This window comes from Macrotis lagotis, chromosome X, assembly GCF_037893015.1.
Source record: "Macrotis lagotis isolate mMagLag1 chromosome X, bilby.v1.9.chrom.fasta, whole genome shotgun sequence".
Classification (NCBI taxonomy): domain Eukaryota; kingdom Metazoa; phylum Chordata; class Mammalia; order Peramelemorphia; family Peramelidae; genus Macrotis; species Macrotis lagotis.
Window position 1 is genome coordinate 695354270 of NC_133666.1, and position 18506 is coordinate 695372775.

Consider the following 18506-nt stretch of genomic DNA (forward strand, 5'->3'; position numbering starts at 1 on the left):
TAATTTATTTGGGGTGTGAATGATGCCCATGCTATATCTTCTTTTTTGTCACAGGCGAGAGTTGGGTGACAGGTGGATACCAAAGGTAGATGAGTAACCCTGAAGGCCTTCACCTCAGAGATATTAGTTCTCCCAATGCAAACCTATACAAAAGGAACAGAATGGGCTGGAAGAGGCTGCAAGAGTAGTTGGGGAGAATCAGCAACAGTCTCCTCCAGAAGTTGATGTTTGAGTTATTTTTTTGCAAGGAAATGAGGTTAAGTGGCTTGCCCAAGGTCACAAAGCTAGGTGATTATTAAGTGTCTGAGGCTGGATTTGGACTCAGGTACTCCTGACTCCAGGGCCAGTGCTCTATCCACTGCACCACCTAGCCGCCCCCTTGAGTTATGTTTTGAAGGACACTGCATATTCCAAGAGACAGAAGAGGAGGGCACACTAGGAATGACTGGCAGCCAGTGTGAATACAGAGTTGGGAAATGGAGGTGAGGAGTCAAGTGTCAGAAGAATGGTAAAGTAGGAAGGAAGAGGCCAGGCTGTGAAGATGTTTGATTCCTTATATTTATGTCCTACCTGGCCACACCCATTTTAGGTAAGGGGAATGATATGAGCATAGAAAAAAGGTGCCCAGTTCCATTGGACAATGTGTCCATCATGGGCTGCATTGGCATAAAAAAATCTGGACTTCATCTTATAGGCTAGGGGTGGGAGTTTTTTGAGTAGGAGAATAGCATGGGTATTATTTCTCCTTAGGAAAGTTTAGAAGCAGTCAGGTGGAATAGAGAGCATGCTCAGCTTGAAATGAGGAAGACATGGGCTTGATTCCCACCTTTAAGGACTCTCAGCAGGCTGTGTAACTCTGAACAATTCACCTAATCTTTATGAACTTCAGTTTCCTCAATCTGTGGAATGGGATAATAATACTTGTAGCACCTGCCAGACAGCTCCAATGAGGGAATGGAGGCATCAAGCCCTTTGGCAACTTCCTGGTCCTCAAACGGGATTCAGAGGTGACCTGGAAACCTCCTGGCCTGCAGAGTCCAATGTGAGCACGTGGACCTCAGAAAGCCACAGTTTCTATAAAGCCAAGCTTGGCATTTGGGGGTTGTTTAAACCAAGAAAACATTGATGGTGCAGATTAAATTTAAAAGTATGGACTGCATATGATTTTTGTCGAGATGGTTTACGAGCACACTTCACCAGCACTGGGTTTTTGTTTTATGTTGTTGTTTATTTGGGGTTTTTTTAGGTTTTTGCAAGGCAAATGGGGTTAGGTGGCTTGCCCAAGGCCACACAGCTAGGTAATGATTAAGTGTCTGAGACCGGATCTGAACCCAGGTACTCCTGACTCCAAGGCCAGTGCTTTATCCACTATGCCACCTAGCCACCCCTGTTTGGTTTTTTAAGTAAACATGGCTTGAAATCAGAAAGAATAAAACAGATGCCAGAGAGAAGAAAGAAGAGAAAAAAGAGGAGGAGGAGAGGAGGAGAGGAGGCAGTGGCATTATTTAGTACTTAAAGTTTTGCTAAGTTCTTTATCTGTATTATTGTTGGGCTTTGGAACCTTCTTTCAAGACTCCATTCACACCCCATCTCCTCAAGTTAAATATGGTCCCTGCCACCATGACTGTGGCCACTGCTAGCATCATCTCTCAGCAACCACTGTTCATCTTAGTTTTCTTGCCGGGCATAGCAGTTTGTGTGTTGTCTGCAAGTTCATTGCAGGGTAGACCATGTAGTTGACCTCTGTATCATCCAGCTCTTAGCCCAATGCAGCACACAGTAGGTGCTTACTTAGAAATGCTCCTTGGCTTAATGACCAACTCAAAAACAACCCTGGGAATGCTGGGCTTGGCATCAGGAAGATGCTAACTCTGCTGTCTCTCCTTAACATGTGAGGACCTGGAGAGTAGGAATTGTCTCATTCTTAACATGGGCATGCTGAGCACACTATAGGTGTTTAACAAATGTTCATCACCTCTGACCTGCTAACTCCTGGTTGGGGGAGATTTAACTCATAGACGACATTCCTCAACTGATGAAATCATTCCTTCTTCCCTTAAGCCAGATCACAAAGCATTTCAGGATCTCAAGAATGGGAATGATAAGAGAAAAGATCATCCATCATGTAAGTAAAACACTGAGGAAAGAGTACAAGAAAATGGCACCTGTGTAAGGATACTGGTTTGCTGGGTTTGTTTGTTTTTTTTAAAACATTGGAATAAATTTCAAAAACCATAAATTTATGCTGTAGCCAGAAGTGCCAGAGCAACATAATGACAGAAGTACCCTAAAATATGAAACAAGGATGTAAGGAGGCTTTTAGAACAGGGGAGGTCAGAGCTGGGTGAGAGGCCTTAGAACAGAGGATTTCAGAGGGCTCTTAGAACAGGAAATAAAAGAGCTGAGAGAGGTCTTACTTAGAACATGGCAAGACAGAGGTGGGGAGCTCTCCATCCACTTTTTTGGTTCTTTTTTCATGCCAGACTTGTCTGGTCCCTCTTAAAGGTCAAGTTCCTGTCATTCAGTGTGCATTGTTAGCCTTAGTGCTTGCATGGGAAGTGCCTTTTCTTTCTCCTTTTCTATGAAGCCCTGGATATAAGCTAAATTCCAAAGCTTCCAGGCAAACCCTGTCTAAGAGCAGTAAATGGGGGAAATTTCCCATGTTAAACTCTATTCACATTAACTCTAGATCTCAGACTCAGGAAAGAGATTCCTGAACCCAAGAACTGTGAGAATAACAGTAAGTCCTAACCTACCTCCAGACCCTTTTCCAGTCCAACTCTTGCATGTGCAACTGAGGGAAGATATTATTGCAGCGCCGGGACCCACCTTCCTTATCACCCCCAGTAACAAGTGCTGCCCAACAGTCAGAGAAGCCCAGGAGTCATGGTGGTAGAAGTAGCCTCCAGACCACCAGTCTTATAACCAGGCCTCACAGTCATAACCACAGTCATAACCTGGAGAAATGACTCCTGGGGAGAAGCGGCAAGTCATTCCCATTAACTACCTCCCATCCCCCGGGGCAGGAAAGGCAGTTTAGTGAAAGCAGCCAGGCCTCTTGGGGGAGATTTTGTAAGTGGGATGTACTGCCAAGTGCCACCAGGACCTCAACCACAATGTCTTCTCAGATGCTGACAGAGACAGGCCAGGACCTTGAATCAACAGCCTTGGGAGTGGGCATGCTTGCAGCCCGCTGCCTCAGCCACCATCCTGAGAAGAGGCTCCTGTGAAGAAGTAGCCAGGACCCACTTCTTCCTACAGGGGCTTTAGCCAGAATTAATGAAGACCCAGAAAAGAAAATTCCCCCCCCCACCAAGTCCTCAGCACTTCAAATGGTTCAGCATCCCAAATAGATCTGATTTTATCAGTGGAAATGACATTTAGAGGTCCCATCTGCTTCCCTGCCACCCCAAGGATCAGGGGACCTTTCCACATAGGTTGAAGCAGAAAGCTTCTAGATGTGGTATTTCTCCTATCAAAGCACGAGCTCCCTGAGAGTAGTTCAAGGAATACAGCAAGCACTCAATAATTGTGCTTTTCATTCATAAAAAGAGGTGGGCAGGAAATTATGACAGAAGACAGGCTTCTGAACCATCTAGGAGAATGGGCAAATCTGGGGCCAAGCTTAAAGTTCCCATGGAGCCTGTGACTGGCAAGGGTCATTCTGCGTCTGGCACCAGGTCTTCATCTCTCACAGGCTCCTCTCCATGATTCCATCTCTAGCATGTCTGGCAGCTCCAAGCTCTTTCCAGCTCACTGACCTGGGTATTAAGTCTCTGCTACTGGCTTTGGGCACTAGGCTCCAGAATTCCATCTGCACAGGACTCTTTCTCCATTCCCAGAGCTGGGGTGGCTACAAGGCTTTGGAGCCTTGCCCAGCCCTAAATTCAACCAACCTCAGTCTAAACTAGCTGATGAGGTAAGTGCTGTGAGTGGGATTTTCCTTGATTTTAGCAAAGCGTCCAATAAAGTATTACACTATTCTTGAGGAAAAGCTGGAGGAATGTGGATTAGATGGTAAATCCAATCAGAGAGATTTAGAACTGTTTGGATGGCCAGTCTTAAAGAAGAGCTGTTAAGAGTTCAGCATTACCATGGCAGAAGGTCTCTGGGAGAGGGCCCTGGGGATATGAACTGTCAAGGATTTAGCTGCTCTGCTCAACAAATGTGTAGATAACACAAAGCTGAAAAGTCGGGGAGCTGGCCCCCTGGATGACAGAGTCAGGGTCCAAACAGATCTTGACAAGCTAGAGCAGTGGAAGAATCTAATAATATGAAATTCAATAGAGATAAATGCCAAGTCTTACACTTGGGTACAAAAAATCAATTCCACCAGTGTAAGATGGCAGAGGTTTGGAATAACAACAGCTGCTATGAAAAAGATTTGGGGGTTTTAATGGACCTCAAGATCATGTGAGTCAGCAGGCTGCTGTGACAGCCCAAGCAGATGATCACTGAGGGGACTGATAAGGAGGGGATGGTCCCACTGCCTTCTTTTTGGAATACCTTATCTAGAGTGTTCAGAAGAGGCTACTGGATTAAGAAAGGCTTCGGATTCATAATAGCTAATGATCAGTCAAGGCAGCCAGACATGACTGGCTGGAGAAGAGAAGAATGGAGGTGAGATGGAGAAGGGATGAGGGAAGGAAGATTATCATGTGGAAGAGGGATTTCATCATCATCATCATCATCATCATCATCATCATCATCATCATCATCATCATCATCCATGCAGAGGCTGGATGACCCCTTGTCAGTTGTATTGTAGTGAGAATGACTTTTGCATATAGGTCAGTTCCTCCTAACTCTCAAAGTCTATGACTCTGTGACTCAATGGGCCATTTCCAGGGACTAAGCCTGATAGTAAGTGTAGCCTCTCCATAGAGGTCAGGATCTGGTCTCAAAGAGATGCTACTGCACCTGCTAAGACACAAATAGTCCCATTGCTTAAATGGAGCCTGGGGTAACAGTTAACCTGAGTAGTGATTAACTTTCCTCTAGGGAAGATGTCAGGCCTTCATTTGGAATTCCTGAAATGTAGGATTCTTGAAATGCTAATCACCACACCAAACAATCTGGCCAAAATTAATTGCCAATCAATAGATGTTAAGGATGAAAGATAGACTCAGTGAGGGAGGGCGGGAGCTTGCTACATGCCTCTGGGAATGTTTTCATTGGGAGGAGGACACAGAGAGCCTGCCATTGTGGCTTACTGATGGAAATCGATAGACCATCAGTTTCCCTCCTTGTCCTCAAGTGCCTGTTGGAGGATAAAAAACTCCCCCGGCACTGGCTTGCAGCCAAAGTAGACAAGGGGCCACTCTCTAAACTCTGCTGCTTCTATGGATCCACCCCATCTGTCCCCAAGGCCCATGGCCAACTCCTTCCTTATCCGGCCACCTGGCCATCCCCCAAAGCTTAGCTCAGGTACCACCTAAGCTTCCACTTCCCAATCCACTCTTCCTTATTCCCAACCTGTAAGCAGAGATTCTCTTACCCTCATACTTTCCTAGGGCCCTTAATCCAGTGCCCATCTCTGTCCCTACTACCTAATATCCTCTATTTTGCACACTGCTGCAAACAGAGTAGGGATGGAAACCAGTTTTGGGATATCACTGTCAAGGGGGAGTCTCCTCCCTGCCAGTCTACAGCCCCTCTTTCTTTGCAATTTCTACTCACAGAGAATTGCCCAGAGTCCAAAGAATGACTGGTGTTTCCTGCCATACCAGAGTACATATAAGCAGTATTTGTCAGACACAAGATTTGAATCCAGATCTTTCTGACTTCAAGATCAGCTTTAGAATCACCATACTTTTCAATCCCCCACTAATGATAATAATAATGATAATAAATAACAAATATGAGCTTTTTAAAACTTGCTGACTAGGAATTCATGCTTAGGTCTTTTATATCTGAAATCCATCCCCTCCCCCCCAAAAAACTGAAAATGAAATGACCATGAAAATAGTAGTGACTGACACTTCTACAGTATCTTGTAGTTTGTGAAACAATTTTAATGTACATTATCTCATTTAATTCTTATACAAAACAGGAGTCAATATGACTAGGGTAGTATGTCTTTGGATGGAAAGCTGGCTTTGGAGCCAGAAGAACTGAAGTTGAAGTGCCACCCTGGACATACAATGGCTGAGTGACTATGGAACAGCCACTTCAGCTCTAGGCAACTGTCCATGACTAGGACTTGCTCAAGGTGCTAGCCTGCATTGATAGAAGGTGTTTCCTCACCTGGGAATTCTCTTTAATCAGTGAAATCCAGGTGGAGTCTCTCTTCTTATTAAGTGAACAATAATAATGTGGTAGTGGGTACACAGGACAGAGCCAGTGGTAGAGTCAGGAAAAGTCTGGATTCAAGTCCACAGTACTACACAGGTAGTCCTAAGGGAATCTCCACATTACTTGTTGCCCAGACAATGCCCTAAGCCTAAAGCACACCAATGAGTTGTGAGTCTCTGTTAGTGGAGGAAGATTCTGCACTAGGAATGACCTCTGTCAGTAACGAAATTCCAAATCAGATCCGAAAGGAACAAAATCGCATGTGACCAGTTCAAGGTCACACAAAGAATATGACTAACTTGAGAACAGGTATTACTTAGCACAGGGAAGGCCTATGGTAAATGAATAAAACCCTGGACTTGGGGGTCTTCTCATAGCCACATATGTTGGTTTCTATTCATGGGTCTGTCATTCTCAATGTGGTGCTCCATACCCACATATGAAAGTGAGAGCAGGGTCACAGAAAGTTCTGAAACATTCAGAGTTGGCCCTAAGAATGTTTCCTTTCTCTTCAGTGGTAGCACTCCACCCGTTACTGTCCCAGCACCACAGACTCCCCTGCATCACCCCTCAGTAGCATGGGCAACCCCTTTGTTGTGAGAGACTCCTCTTCTTCCAGGATAGACAGTCTGCCTCCTTCCTGCTCAGGGCCATAGATCCCAGCACCACAGACAGCCACCCACCTCCCTGCCACCCACATCCCCCTGGGGCCACAGAATGGAGCCTCCTCCCAGTCTGGAGCCACACAATTCAGTGCCTACACGGGCAGCTTTCTGCCTACCATCTGCCACTTGGGGTGAGGTTACCTCCGCTTCTGTCTGAAACCTTCAAGCTCAGCACCATGGACAGTGTCCTTTGCCCCAACTACTACTTGGGGGGAGGAGGGGCAAAGGGGGCAGGTAGAGAAGCCTTCCAGTCTCCAAGGCACAGCCACAGAGCTCAGGACCATGGAGAGCCACTCGGTGTCACCCATTAGTTCCTCAGACCACACAAAGCTTGCCGCTTTCCTGTCTGTAACCCCATATCTCAGTTCCCTGGAGAGTATCCTTCTCGTCAATGTTGTTCCTCAAGGTCAAGAATGGTCTGCCTCAGCCCCCAACCCAAAGTCACGATGTACTATGCACTATGTACAATAAAGTCCTGGTCACCCACCACTCCTCTGGGTCATCAAACATTTATTAAGCAAACACTTATTGTTAGGTGGCAGGTGCCATGTCTTAACAACAAAAGTGAAACAGGACTTTACAGGGAAGATAAAACACCTAAGTAGACAGACAGACAACAGGATCCCAGAATACCTGGAGGGGAGTAAAGGGTAAGAAAGCTGAAAGGGTAGGAAGGGCTCTGTGTAGTTGGTCCTGGAGGTAATAGGGAGCCACTGGAGTTTATTGAATTGAAGATGAAATGATCAGATCTCTTGGATGGCTCTATGGAGGAAGGATTGAGGGGGAGGAGGCTCTGTCTTTCCTACTGCCTGCTACCATCCCACAACCACAAACAATATGCCTTCTTCACCTCTAAAGTAACACAGTTCAAGGCCCAGGCAGCCCCTCCTTGCCAGCAGTTGCTCCCTTGGGCCTCATCGCTCTCTGGGGAGTAAGCCCAGAAAACCTTGACAAATGACCAAGGGCCAAGTTTCTGCCAGCTATACACACACACACACACACACACACACACACACACACACATGTGAGCAGTGGGAGGTACAAATCATCAGCTTCTCTGTTCCCCACAAGCCTCTAGCGGGAGTCACCCAGGAGCCAAGACCCCGCTCCATGGGCATCACTGTAAATTAGCTTTCTGTCCCAGTAGCAAGGTCAGGGGTGGGTCAGCCTTCTGACTGTCAGCAGGCTAACAGAAAGGCTTGTGGGGGTGGCAAGTTTTCCATTGGATCTAAAGAAAAATGCTAACCAAGTCCTTCCCTGCCCCACGCTCAGTGACATAAGAGATTGGACTGAAACTGTAGATAATTCTTTTCAACCAGAGTCTAGACTCTTCTTCTCAAGCTAGCGCCAAGTATCAAATATCGATAAGACATCCAGAGTATATGAAGCCCTGCACCAGACTTCTGGTAACAAAATTAAAGAAATCCTTGCCTTCAAGAAACTTATATTCTATGACATCTGACTGTGTATAGGGGAAGGGATATACTATTTCTACAGATAAATACACTCGGGATAACTTGGGGGACAAATGAGTACCAACAAATAGGATGAAGAAGACAGACTTCCCCTAGGAGGCAGCCCCTGAGTTGTTGAGTCATTTCAGTCATGTCTGACTCTTTATGACCCCATTTGAGGTTTTCTTGGCAGAGATACTGGAGTAGTTTGTCATTTTTTTTTCCAGATCATTTCACAAATGAGACAAAAAAGGTGAATTGACTCATCCAGGGTCATCCAGCTAGTGTTTATGGTCAGATTTGAAACAATCTTCCTGAGTCAGGGTTCTATCCATTGTACCACCTAGCTGCCCCGGAGGAGAGCACTGACATGATCTATTCTAAGAAGTAGAATTTCTATCTGATCCATATCTGGTCATGGACCCCGATGACTCTGGAGCAAAAAATGAGGCTGGTGACTTAACACAGCCCCCTCCACACTCAGATCCAATTCACCTGCTTCATGGCATCACCTCTGTGATGTCACGGTCTTCTTTGAGAATAAAGGACAAACATCAACATTGTCATCAAGAGGTGGAGGATAGATAGGATTTCTCTCGCATCACCTTCGATGTATAGCATGGATCAATGTATAGCATGGAAATAATGTATAGACTGGCAAATTGCCTTCTGTGGGGGTGGGGAGGGGAGCAAGATTAGGGGAAAAATTGTAAAACTCAAATAAAATTTTTCTTGAATGACAAAAAAAAGAGGTAGACAATAAGAAGAAGTGAACTCCAAACTGGAGAGGAGAATGAAGAAGAATAGAAAGGCAACCAGTTTGGTCTGAGCATAAAGGACATGAGAGTAATATAAATTCAGAAACAATAGATCGTTCTTTTTTTAATTCTGAATTTATAAGGGCAGTAAATAAGCAATTCTAGAATGCCAACTGTGTGCTATACATTAACAATATCATCTTATTTAAGCCTCACAACAACCCTGCATGGAAAGTGCTTATTATTATTCCCATTTTACAGATGAGGAAACTGAGGCAGATAGTGGTAAAATGATTTGTCCAAGATGATAAAGCAGGAAAGTATCTGAGCTGAATTTGAACTCAGACTTCCCACATTCCTAGAAATAAGAGATTCACTTATTCATTTGGCAATCCATTCCATTTGAAAATGTTGCATAAACTGACTCATAATCTACATCCTCTGACTTCCACTGAGTCTGGCCTTGGGGCCAAGTAGAAGAAATAGAATACCTCCTGACCCTCTGATAGCCCTCTGACTGCAAGAAGAGGGCTCTTATCCTCTCCCTCCCCTCCCCCAAGTCAAATATCTCCAGTTATTTCAGTCAATAAATAACGCCCCCAACCCGCTGGGTGAGCTATTACAAGCTTTATCCTGAGGACTGCAGGTCCAAATTCATCAGCTAAGCACCTTCTCCTTCCCCAACACCACTCCTGGGGACACCATGAGGGAGACATGGTAGCAGATTCCACTGGTGACACTTGAGCTGTGAGACTCTGGACAAGGCCTTTGGTGTCTAAAAGCCTCAGATTCATCATCTGTAAAATGGGATATTTGTGAAGATGGTTTCACAGGCCTTCCAGTTCTAAGTTTATGTTTAATACTGATGCTTGCTAACATTGATTCTCTCTGCCCCAGTCACCAGCACTACTAGGGTGGAACAGAACAAAATGGAAGAGCTAACCCCCAGCTAATAATCACCAGAAGTCTGTCCCAGAGGGAGGAGACAGCACACTGTAAACAGTCATCACAGGAACCTGGAAAGCAGAGAAATCAGGGGGCTCTTGGTCCCCCACAACTCAATGGTAAACCTCTTAATCCAGGTAGGACCAGCATAATCCTGGGAAAAGGGGTGACTGAAGCAAGGTCCTTGAAAATCTGTTCCTGGGATCCCTGACTGAGAATCCACAGGTGAAGGAAAGGATTCTCTCTTCAGGGAGATATTGGATTCCTCTTAATTTCTGTGGCAGACATAGCTAAGGGAAGATACAGTAGCATGTATGTGTGTGTGTGTCTGTGAATGTATAATATAAAAACATATGAAAGTTGCATTAAAGCCTAAAACCCAAAGATACAGAGGACAAGGAAAGCCCTCCCAGGACCATCAGAACCATCTGGCTCTTCTCTCTGATACCCATGACAAGTCAGAGCTTCTCTGCCAACAGAGATCACTTGATCTTCTCTCCCCTCCCTCAAGGAGAATCATCCCCCAGCCATACTTTAGTGAGCCAGTCTTAATCACCAGCCAAGGAAGCTGGCTGACCCTCACTGCTTCAATGTTCTGGCTGCCACAAGCCTCTGAGAAGGATGTAATCTGGTCCTCCACTCAAGGCTGGTGGCAGTAGATGCCAACTTCAGCAAGAAGACACACACCTGAAGAAGATCCTTGTTGTTTTACAACCCATTCTTACTTTGAAAAATCATGGACCAATTTCAGCTGCTAAAGAAAAGGACTCTCCATCTCTGTGCCTCAAGTCTTCCCTTGCCTAACATGGGAGTTGAGACCAGCCTTTAGCTAATGGGGTGATTGGGCATCCCAGGTGTCCTGGGAAGAGCTACCCAGTTCTGAGTTAATCCCATCTTTCAACAACAAAAGACTCCCTACCTGAATGTACACTCCTGGAGGGCAGGGACAGTTTCATTTTTTCCCTTGCTTGTTTGTTCAGCTATGCCCAACTCTTCATGACCCCAATTGGTCAGCAGAGATACTAGAGTGGTTTGTCATTTCCTTTTCCAACTCATTTTCTAGATGAGGAAACTAAGGTAAACAGGTTAAGTGACTTGCCCAGGGTCACTCAGCTAGACTGTCTGGAGCTGGGTTTGAATTTAGGAAGAGGAGTACTCTAACCATTGGGATACCTAGCTGCCCTTTTATCATTCTAACTCTTTAGAGAAGTTCTAGGTACCCACTCTAATTCAGAGTTTGGTTACACTAAAGGAAAGAAAGGAGGCCATCAGTTTGGGGCAGCTCTTCCTCAAATTCAATTCACATGCAAATCGAGACAGAGAGCTAGGATGTCATTGGTCCTCTTTAGGAACAAAGGATGAACAAAAGCGATAAATGTCTGTGGGTTAATTATACATGTCTCCCCTGTCCCCCCACACCCCCTCCCTAGAATCTAAGCTCCTAGCTAACATTCTAAAACGCTTTTAGCTCTGAACGCCAAGACCTTGGCACCAGGCTTAGGATATTATAAATATTCTGAAAATGTTGAATGCTTCACTTATAACTCTGATCTGCACCATAGGGATCAGGATCGGATTGCCTGAATTCACACTGCGATATATCTGGGGGTGAGGAAACAGCAGCCCCTTGAATTTCCCTTAAGAGTTCCTAGACCAGAATGCTGTAGCCAAGAAGCTTTATCTTCTACTGGGCATCTGAGCAATTCTCTATAGTCACAGTCACTGGCTTCCCTGTCAATCTGCCCTATTGGCCAAGGTGACTCCATTTTACCTTTCAAAGATGAGAGTGATCTGACACCTTACCTGACTTAGAAATCCAACTCAAGTTCCATCTTCCTCAAAGGAGATGGTGGCCTCTTTGGACACAGTAACTCCTCTCAGTCACGAGTGTTGTCTATCGACTGCTCCAAGCAACAAGGCCTACAAAGAATTGAGAAGGAATAGAAGACATTGTCACTCCCTGGAGGAAGGGGAGAGTACTTGGAACGATTTTGGTGGGGTTTTTTCTGTTTTTTTCTGCGCTTGTGATGGTGATAAGTGGTCAGGCGAGAGTGGTGGGATAAGGCAAGGAGCCAGCCATGCAGGGATGACACAGTGTTTGCACAGCTGTCTACAATCATTAATAACCCCCCCCCCCCCGGGGCCATTCAAAGACTGTCAATATGTTCCTTTCGTGTTGGTGATCCAATGGTTGGCCATGAGGTCTAGCCCCGGCGGGTGGCTTGGTAACTGGGATATAAGGCACAGTCTGTTTGGAAGGATGCATGAGGAAGTTTCCCAGGGTAGGAGCCAGGGATGATATGAGTGAGATGAGAGTCAGTAAGGAGGGGTTGTTTGGCCACAGGTCCCTGGGCAATCTGGGGATTCATTTGAGGGAGAGGAGATCGGAGGACTGGTGGTAGAGAGAAACCCAGGTTACTCTCCACTATGGGAATAAGGAGACATTTGAGAAGGAAGGCTGAATACAGAAGGAAGCCCCTTAAGTCACAAGACTAATTTCAACCTCATTAATAGATGAGAAAACTAAGGCCCAGGAAGACTGTCACTTATCCAAAGGCAGGAAGCATCAAGTGTGTAACTAGAATCAGATACTCTGGTCCCAGAAATATCATTCTTTCTATTGTTCAACATCACCTCTAAGTTCTGAGTCCTATGGAGAGTCAGCACAAACATTTGTGGAGCCTAGTAGATATGGGAATTCTGGGGTCTTTGATATTTTCCCATGGGAGAAGAGGATTTGGCAAAGACAGTCGCAGGAGAAAAGCCCACATGGTGGAAGGGAACCTTGGGGAAGGGGCTGGCCTACCATTAAAGACCCTGAGAGTACCATCATCTTTTTTTTTTCAAGGCAAACAGGGTTAAGTGGCTTGCCCAAGGCCACACAGCTAGGTAATTATTAAGTGTCTGAGACTGGATTTGAACCCAGGTACTCCTGACTCCAAGGCTGGTGCTTCATCCACTACGCCACCTAGCCTCCCCAAGTACCATCATCTTAATTCTTGTCCTGGGTTCACAGGGTCATGGATTTACCAAGATTTAGAGATGGAAAGGAAAACTGAGGTCACCAAGGTCAATCTTTCATTTTACAGAAGACAAAATGGAGATTCAGGGAAGGAAGAATCTAATATGGGTGTTTACTACATCCCAAGGTAACATTTGAATGAGGAAGATAACATAGCAGGGAGGACCCAGTAGGAGGGTCTTGAGGTTCAAGGTTAGGGCTAATGTCAAACAATCAACATTTATTATGCACCTACTGGAGCAGGAAGAGACTGGGGGCAGCAGACACTCCCTCCCCCAGAAGCTACTGCAATAGGCCCAGTGTAGGTGATGAGAGCCTGGAACAGGGAGGGGGCAGAGGTGAAATCTGGCAGGCCTTGGCACCATATTGGATATGGCAAGGAGATGAGGAGGAATTAGTCCAGGATGACCTCTAGGTTAGGAGTCCAAGACCTGGGAAGATGGGGTTGCCCTCTATAATAACAGGTGGGAAAGGGGGAACAGTCTGGGGGTAAGAGATTAAAGGCTGTCTTGGACATAGTGAGGTAAATATGTCTACTGGGCACCCAATGGAAGATGTTTGAAAGGTAGTTGGAGATGAAAGACTGGTAGTCAGCAGAGAGACTGAGGTGGAAAAGGCAAAGAATTATCAGCATAGAAATGGTTATTAAATTCACAGAAGTTGCTGAGGTCATCCAGTGAAATATTATGGTGGGGAGGAGAGTAGAAGACCCAGGACAGAGCCCTGAGAGAGTAAGAGGGTATGACCTGGAGGAGAATCCAGCAAAGGAGCCAAAGTCAGAGAGGGAGGAGGAGGAGGACCAGGAGAGATTGTGTCCTGAGCATACAGAGAGAAAAGGAGACCAAGGACAAAAGAGTGATCAGTGGTGTCCAAGACCACAGAGAGGCCAAGGAGAAGGACTGAGAAAAGGTCCCTGGATCTGGCAGCTTAAGAGAGCATCAGGAACTTTGGAGAGAACATTTTAGGTGAGATGTTTAGATTCTAAGGGTTAAGGAGAGACAAAGGAAACTGCCAGTAAAAGCCAGAGGACCTTAGGGCCCAGGCTTAGGGCAGATGACGAGGTCCAGCCATAGGAACAGCGGCACAGCAGCCTGCAAGGTGTGACTGCCCAACATCACTGGAGCCAGAATTTGAACCCAGGGCTGCAGTCTCTCTACCAGGCACTCTTGCTGTGGTGCCCTCCTTCCTAGATGCCCAAGGTAGCTGTATCAGGAGGACGATGCCAGTGTTGGCCTGGGTGCTACCTCCCATAGGCCCCCAGAGCCTAGATAATATATTTATAGGCCAAGCCAGAAACTGGAGGGAGGGAATCTGCTACTGGAAAAGAATGAAAGGTTGAGCCAAAAGGGGTTTGGCAGGACTGTGACCCTGAGAAGAAGCTGGGCATGAGCAAGCTGGGAGGGGGTCAGGAAAACAACAGCGTGGGCCACTACTGCCATCTTTAAATTAAACCATAGACACAAACATGATATTTTCCCTCAAGGATAGTACGGGCTCAGCAGGCAGCTGCCCCAGAGGCTCTAGAGATAGGGCCAACCTCTGTGAGGCCTCCCATGGGAGGGAGGAGGCAGCTGTGTGTGTGTGTCTGTGTTTGTGTGTAAGAGATAGAGAGAGAGAGAGAGAGAGAGAGAGAGAGAGAGAGAGAGAGAGAGAGAGAGAGAGGTAGAGACAGAAACAGAGACACAGAAAGATAAAGGGAGACAGAGAAAGAGCTGAGGTGCTGGAGAAAGAAAAACTGGGAGGCCTAGATATTGGAGTTGCTCTCACACTCTGTGATGCGGGGAAGGTCCCTCTTCTCTGGGCCTCAGTTTCCTCAACTGTCCAATGAGACAAATAGAATTGGTGACCTCTAAAATCCAGGCCAATCCTAAAATCCTACATTTCTAGTCTTCATCTGTGAAATGGGGGCACTGCACCTGCTTAGCCCTTCTGAACTCTAGGGTCCAGTGTTGTTTTCCCACTACTTTACTCCTCAGTCCCTTCACCCTGATGGCCTCATATCCAGGGCCATCTCCAGTTGACCCAGATGACTCTGGAGGACAAAGTGAGGCTGAGGACTTAGCACAGTCCCCTCTCCCTCAAATTCAATTCATGTGCATGTCATGGTATCACCTCCCTGATGTCATGGTCTTCTTCAAGAACAAAGGACAAACATCATCATCACTACCTCAGGGTAGACCTCAATCAATATGTCCTCATTAAACACCTCCTGCATGCCAGCATCATACGATATGAAGCATCAAATGCAACCATCCTGGTCCCCCAGGAGCTCAGGTTCTATTGCGGAAGTATACGAAGGAGGCCCACAGACTGTGGAAAGACCCCTGGATTCTGCCCCCAAGGATGTGAGCTCAAGTCTCTATTCACATGGGGGTTGCCGGACAATTCCCCCTCTACAGGTCTCAGTTTCTCCCTGGGGAAGAGAAGGACTCCAGGCTCCTTGGGTCCATTCAGATTTTAAATCTATGATCCTTTGAGATCTAGAGGGCACCTTGGGGGTCCCATAGAGCACAGGGGGCAGAACCTGGAGTCAGGGAGATCTGAGTTCAAATCTGACTCAGACACTTTCTATCAGTATGGCCCTAGGCAGGTCACTTCACCCTGTCTGTAAAATGAGTTGGACAAGGAAATGGCAGCATCTGTCAAGAAAACACCAAGTGAGGTCTTTGAGAGTAGGATGTGAATGAAATGACTCAACAACAACGATGTCTATAAAAAATACAAAGCAATTTTTCAGGGAAGATGAGTAGTAGGGGAAGGAAGGAAGGCCACAGTTACTAAGTGGCATCTGAGAAGAGTCAGGCAATGGGGGGCAGGGGAGAGTGGAGGGGGTGGGAAAGGGGAGGAGAAAGGGAAAGGAAGAGGAAGGAGGAGGGAGGAGGGAAGAAGAGGAAGGAGGGGGGAGGGAGGGGAGAGGAAAGGAGGGGAGGGAGAGGGAAAAGAGGGAAAGAGGAAGGAAAGAAGGAGAAGGGGAGGAGAGAAGATGGGAAGGGGAGGTAGAGAGGAGGAGGGGAAGGGAAAGAAGGATGAAGTCTGGGAAAGAGGAAGGGAGGGAGGGGGAAATGGAAAGAAGGAGGAGAAAGGAAGGAGAGAGGAGGGGAGATAGAGGAGGAAGGGAAGGATGAAGGAGGGAGAGAGGAGTGAGGGAAGGGGGAAGAGAAGGTTGAAGGTAAGGAGAGAGGAGGGGAGGGGTGAAGGAGAGGAGAGAAGGGGAGGGAGAGAAGAGAGGGAAGGAAGGAAGGAAGGAAGGTAGGGAAGGAAGGAAGGTAGGGAGGGAAGGAAGGAGGGAAGGCAAGGGAGGGAGGGAAGGAAGGAAGGAGGGAAGGAAGCAAGGGAGGGAGGGAAGGAAGGAAGAAAGGAAGGAAGGATGGATGGGAGGGAGGGAAGAAAGGAAGGAAGGGGTGAAGGAGAGGAGAGAAGGGGAGGGAGAGAAGAGAGGGAAGGAAGGAAGGAAGGAAGGAAGGAAGGTAGGAAGGAAGGAAGGAAGGAAGGAAGGAAGGTAGGGAGGGAAGGAAGGAGGGAAGGAAGGGAGGGAGGGAGGGAAGGAAGGAAGGAGGGAAGGAAGGAAGGGAGGGAGGGAAGGAAGGAAGGAAGGAAGGAAGGAAGGAAGGAAGGAAGGAAGGAAGGATGGGAGGGAGGGAAGAAAGGAAGGAAGGGGTGAAGGAGAGGAGAGAAGGGGAGGGAGAGAAGAGAGGGAAGGAAGGAAGGTAGGGAAGGAAGGAAGGTAGGGAGAGAAGGAAGGAGGGAAGGAAGGAAAGAAGAATGGGAAGGAGGGAAGGATGGATGGGAGGGAGGGAGGGAGGGAGGGAGGGAAGGGAGAGATGGAGGAAGGAAGGGAGGGAGGAGAAGGGGAAGAGAAGGATGAAGGGAGGGAGAAAGGAGGGGAGATGGAGAGAAGGAAGAGGGGAAGGAGAAGGGAAGAAGGAGAGGGGGAGAGGATGAGGAGGCTCCAGTCTCCACCAAACCCATGGGAGTCTGTAACTAATGGTCTGTCTCCACAAACAAAGCCATCTCCTCCTCAAGGGGCCCAGGAGACAGTGGCATTTACTCCAGGTTTGGGGAGGAGGTGGGAGCCTATGTCTTTCTCCTCTCCGGCTCTCCATCTCCTTGTCTGCCTCCCATGTGACTGGCACCCCACTAATCAGTGGGGACTCAAAAAAGGCAAAACCAACGCCTGCTCTCCAGGAGTTCACAGTCAAAGGGGAGACAGTGGACAAACAGCTAGCTCATCCCTGCCCATTTCTGCCTCAGTTTCCCATCTCCTCCCCAGTGCTCTGGGATCTGGCTTTCTCAGGGTCTGGGGGCTGGGGGAGGGGAAGGGGCAGCACCAGAACCCCAGGGGTTCCCACCAGCTGCCAACCCCCTGGCAGTTCCCTGGAAACAATTGTGGCTCCCTCGAAACAAAAGACAAACAAAAGAGCTAGGGGCCTTGGGCCTTCCCCCTCCCCACCACTCCCCCTCCCACCGGCCAAGTCAAGTTCTGGGGCCGGGGATGGCTGGCTTCCCAGCTTCCCTCGAGCATCTTTCTCCGGAGGATCCGTCCATTAGCATAACTTTGAAAGGCGCCGCCTAGTTCTGCCTGCTGAGCAGTAACCATGGCAACGGGACTCAGGATGCAACAATAAATAGGAGACAGTGTCTACCCTCCTCCTTTTCTATGCAAATGAGGAGCCGGCCCAAGGAGTTAGGAGGGAGCCAGAGATTGCCCCCTGTGGCTCAGGAGAGGGGGCCCCTGCCGGGCCCAAATGGCTTATGGTTTGCTGACTGCAGAGCTGGCAGTTCTTGGGGGGGGGGGGAGTTGTCTTCAGAGTTACTGAAAATAACTTTCTAGAGCATCTGGCACCCCCCCATTTCATGTCTGGAGAAACCGAGACCCAGAAAAAAGGAGGCTGTCTCAAGGTCACAGGTGATTCAAAGTCTGGGTGGACCTTGGGCTCCGGGTTCAGGTGGCTTCCAATTAAATAAAGGGGAGGGAGAGCCCCCCAGGAGGGGCTGGTCAGCACAGGGGAGAGATTCAATTCCAATTCTGGTGAACGCTGACCCTGGCTGGCTCTGCAGAAACTAGGAGAGAAGTGAGTCCCTGCCCGCAGGGAGCTTATAGTCTCTAGCAAGGATAAGAGACTGTTATCATTCATTCATGGGACTGGGTCAGAGGCTTATGGGTCTGATTTGAATACGCTGGCTTGGAGATTTGCTGGATCAGCATCTTCTCAGGCAGTTGGCGTGAGCTCTCAAAGAGGGGAAGTGATTTGTCCAGGGTCTCACAGTCAGGTGAACTCAGGACTTCCTGGCTTTGAGGTCCCCTCTCTAACTACTTTGCTCTAACTACTAACTACTTTGCCTCATTGCAACTCAAATAGCAAATATA

At 47.4% G+C, this 18506-nt stretch overlaps 1 protein-coding gene across 5 annotated transcripts in view; it reads right to left on the reverse strand.

The window, feature by feature from the left end:
* The window catches only part of ARVCF (ARVCF delta catenin family member), a 337170-nt gene that overhangs the window by 179494 nt on the left and 139170 nt on the right, over nt 1-18506 (reverse strand). For all 5 annotated transcript variants that reach the window (XM_074206513.1, XM_074206512.1, XM_074206520.1 and 2 more), the window contains one exon: nt 11920-12036. The gene's annotated coding sequence lies outside the window, so the exon portion shown is untranslated. The remainder of the gene's footprint in view (nt 1-11919; nt 12037-18506) is intronic.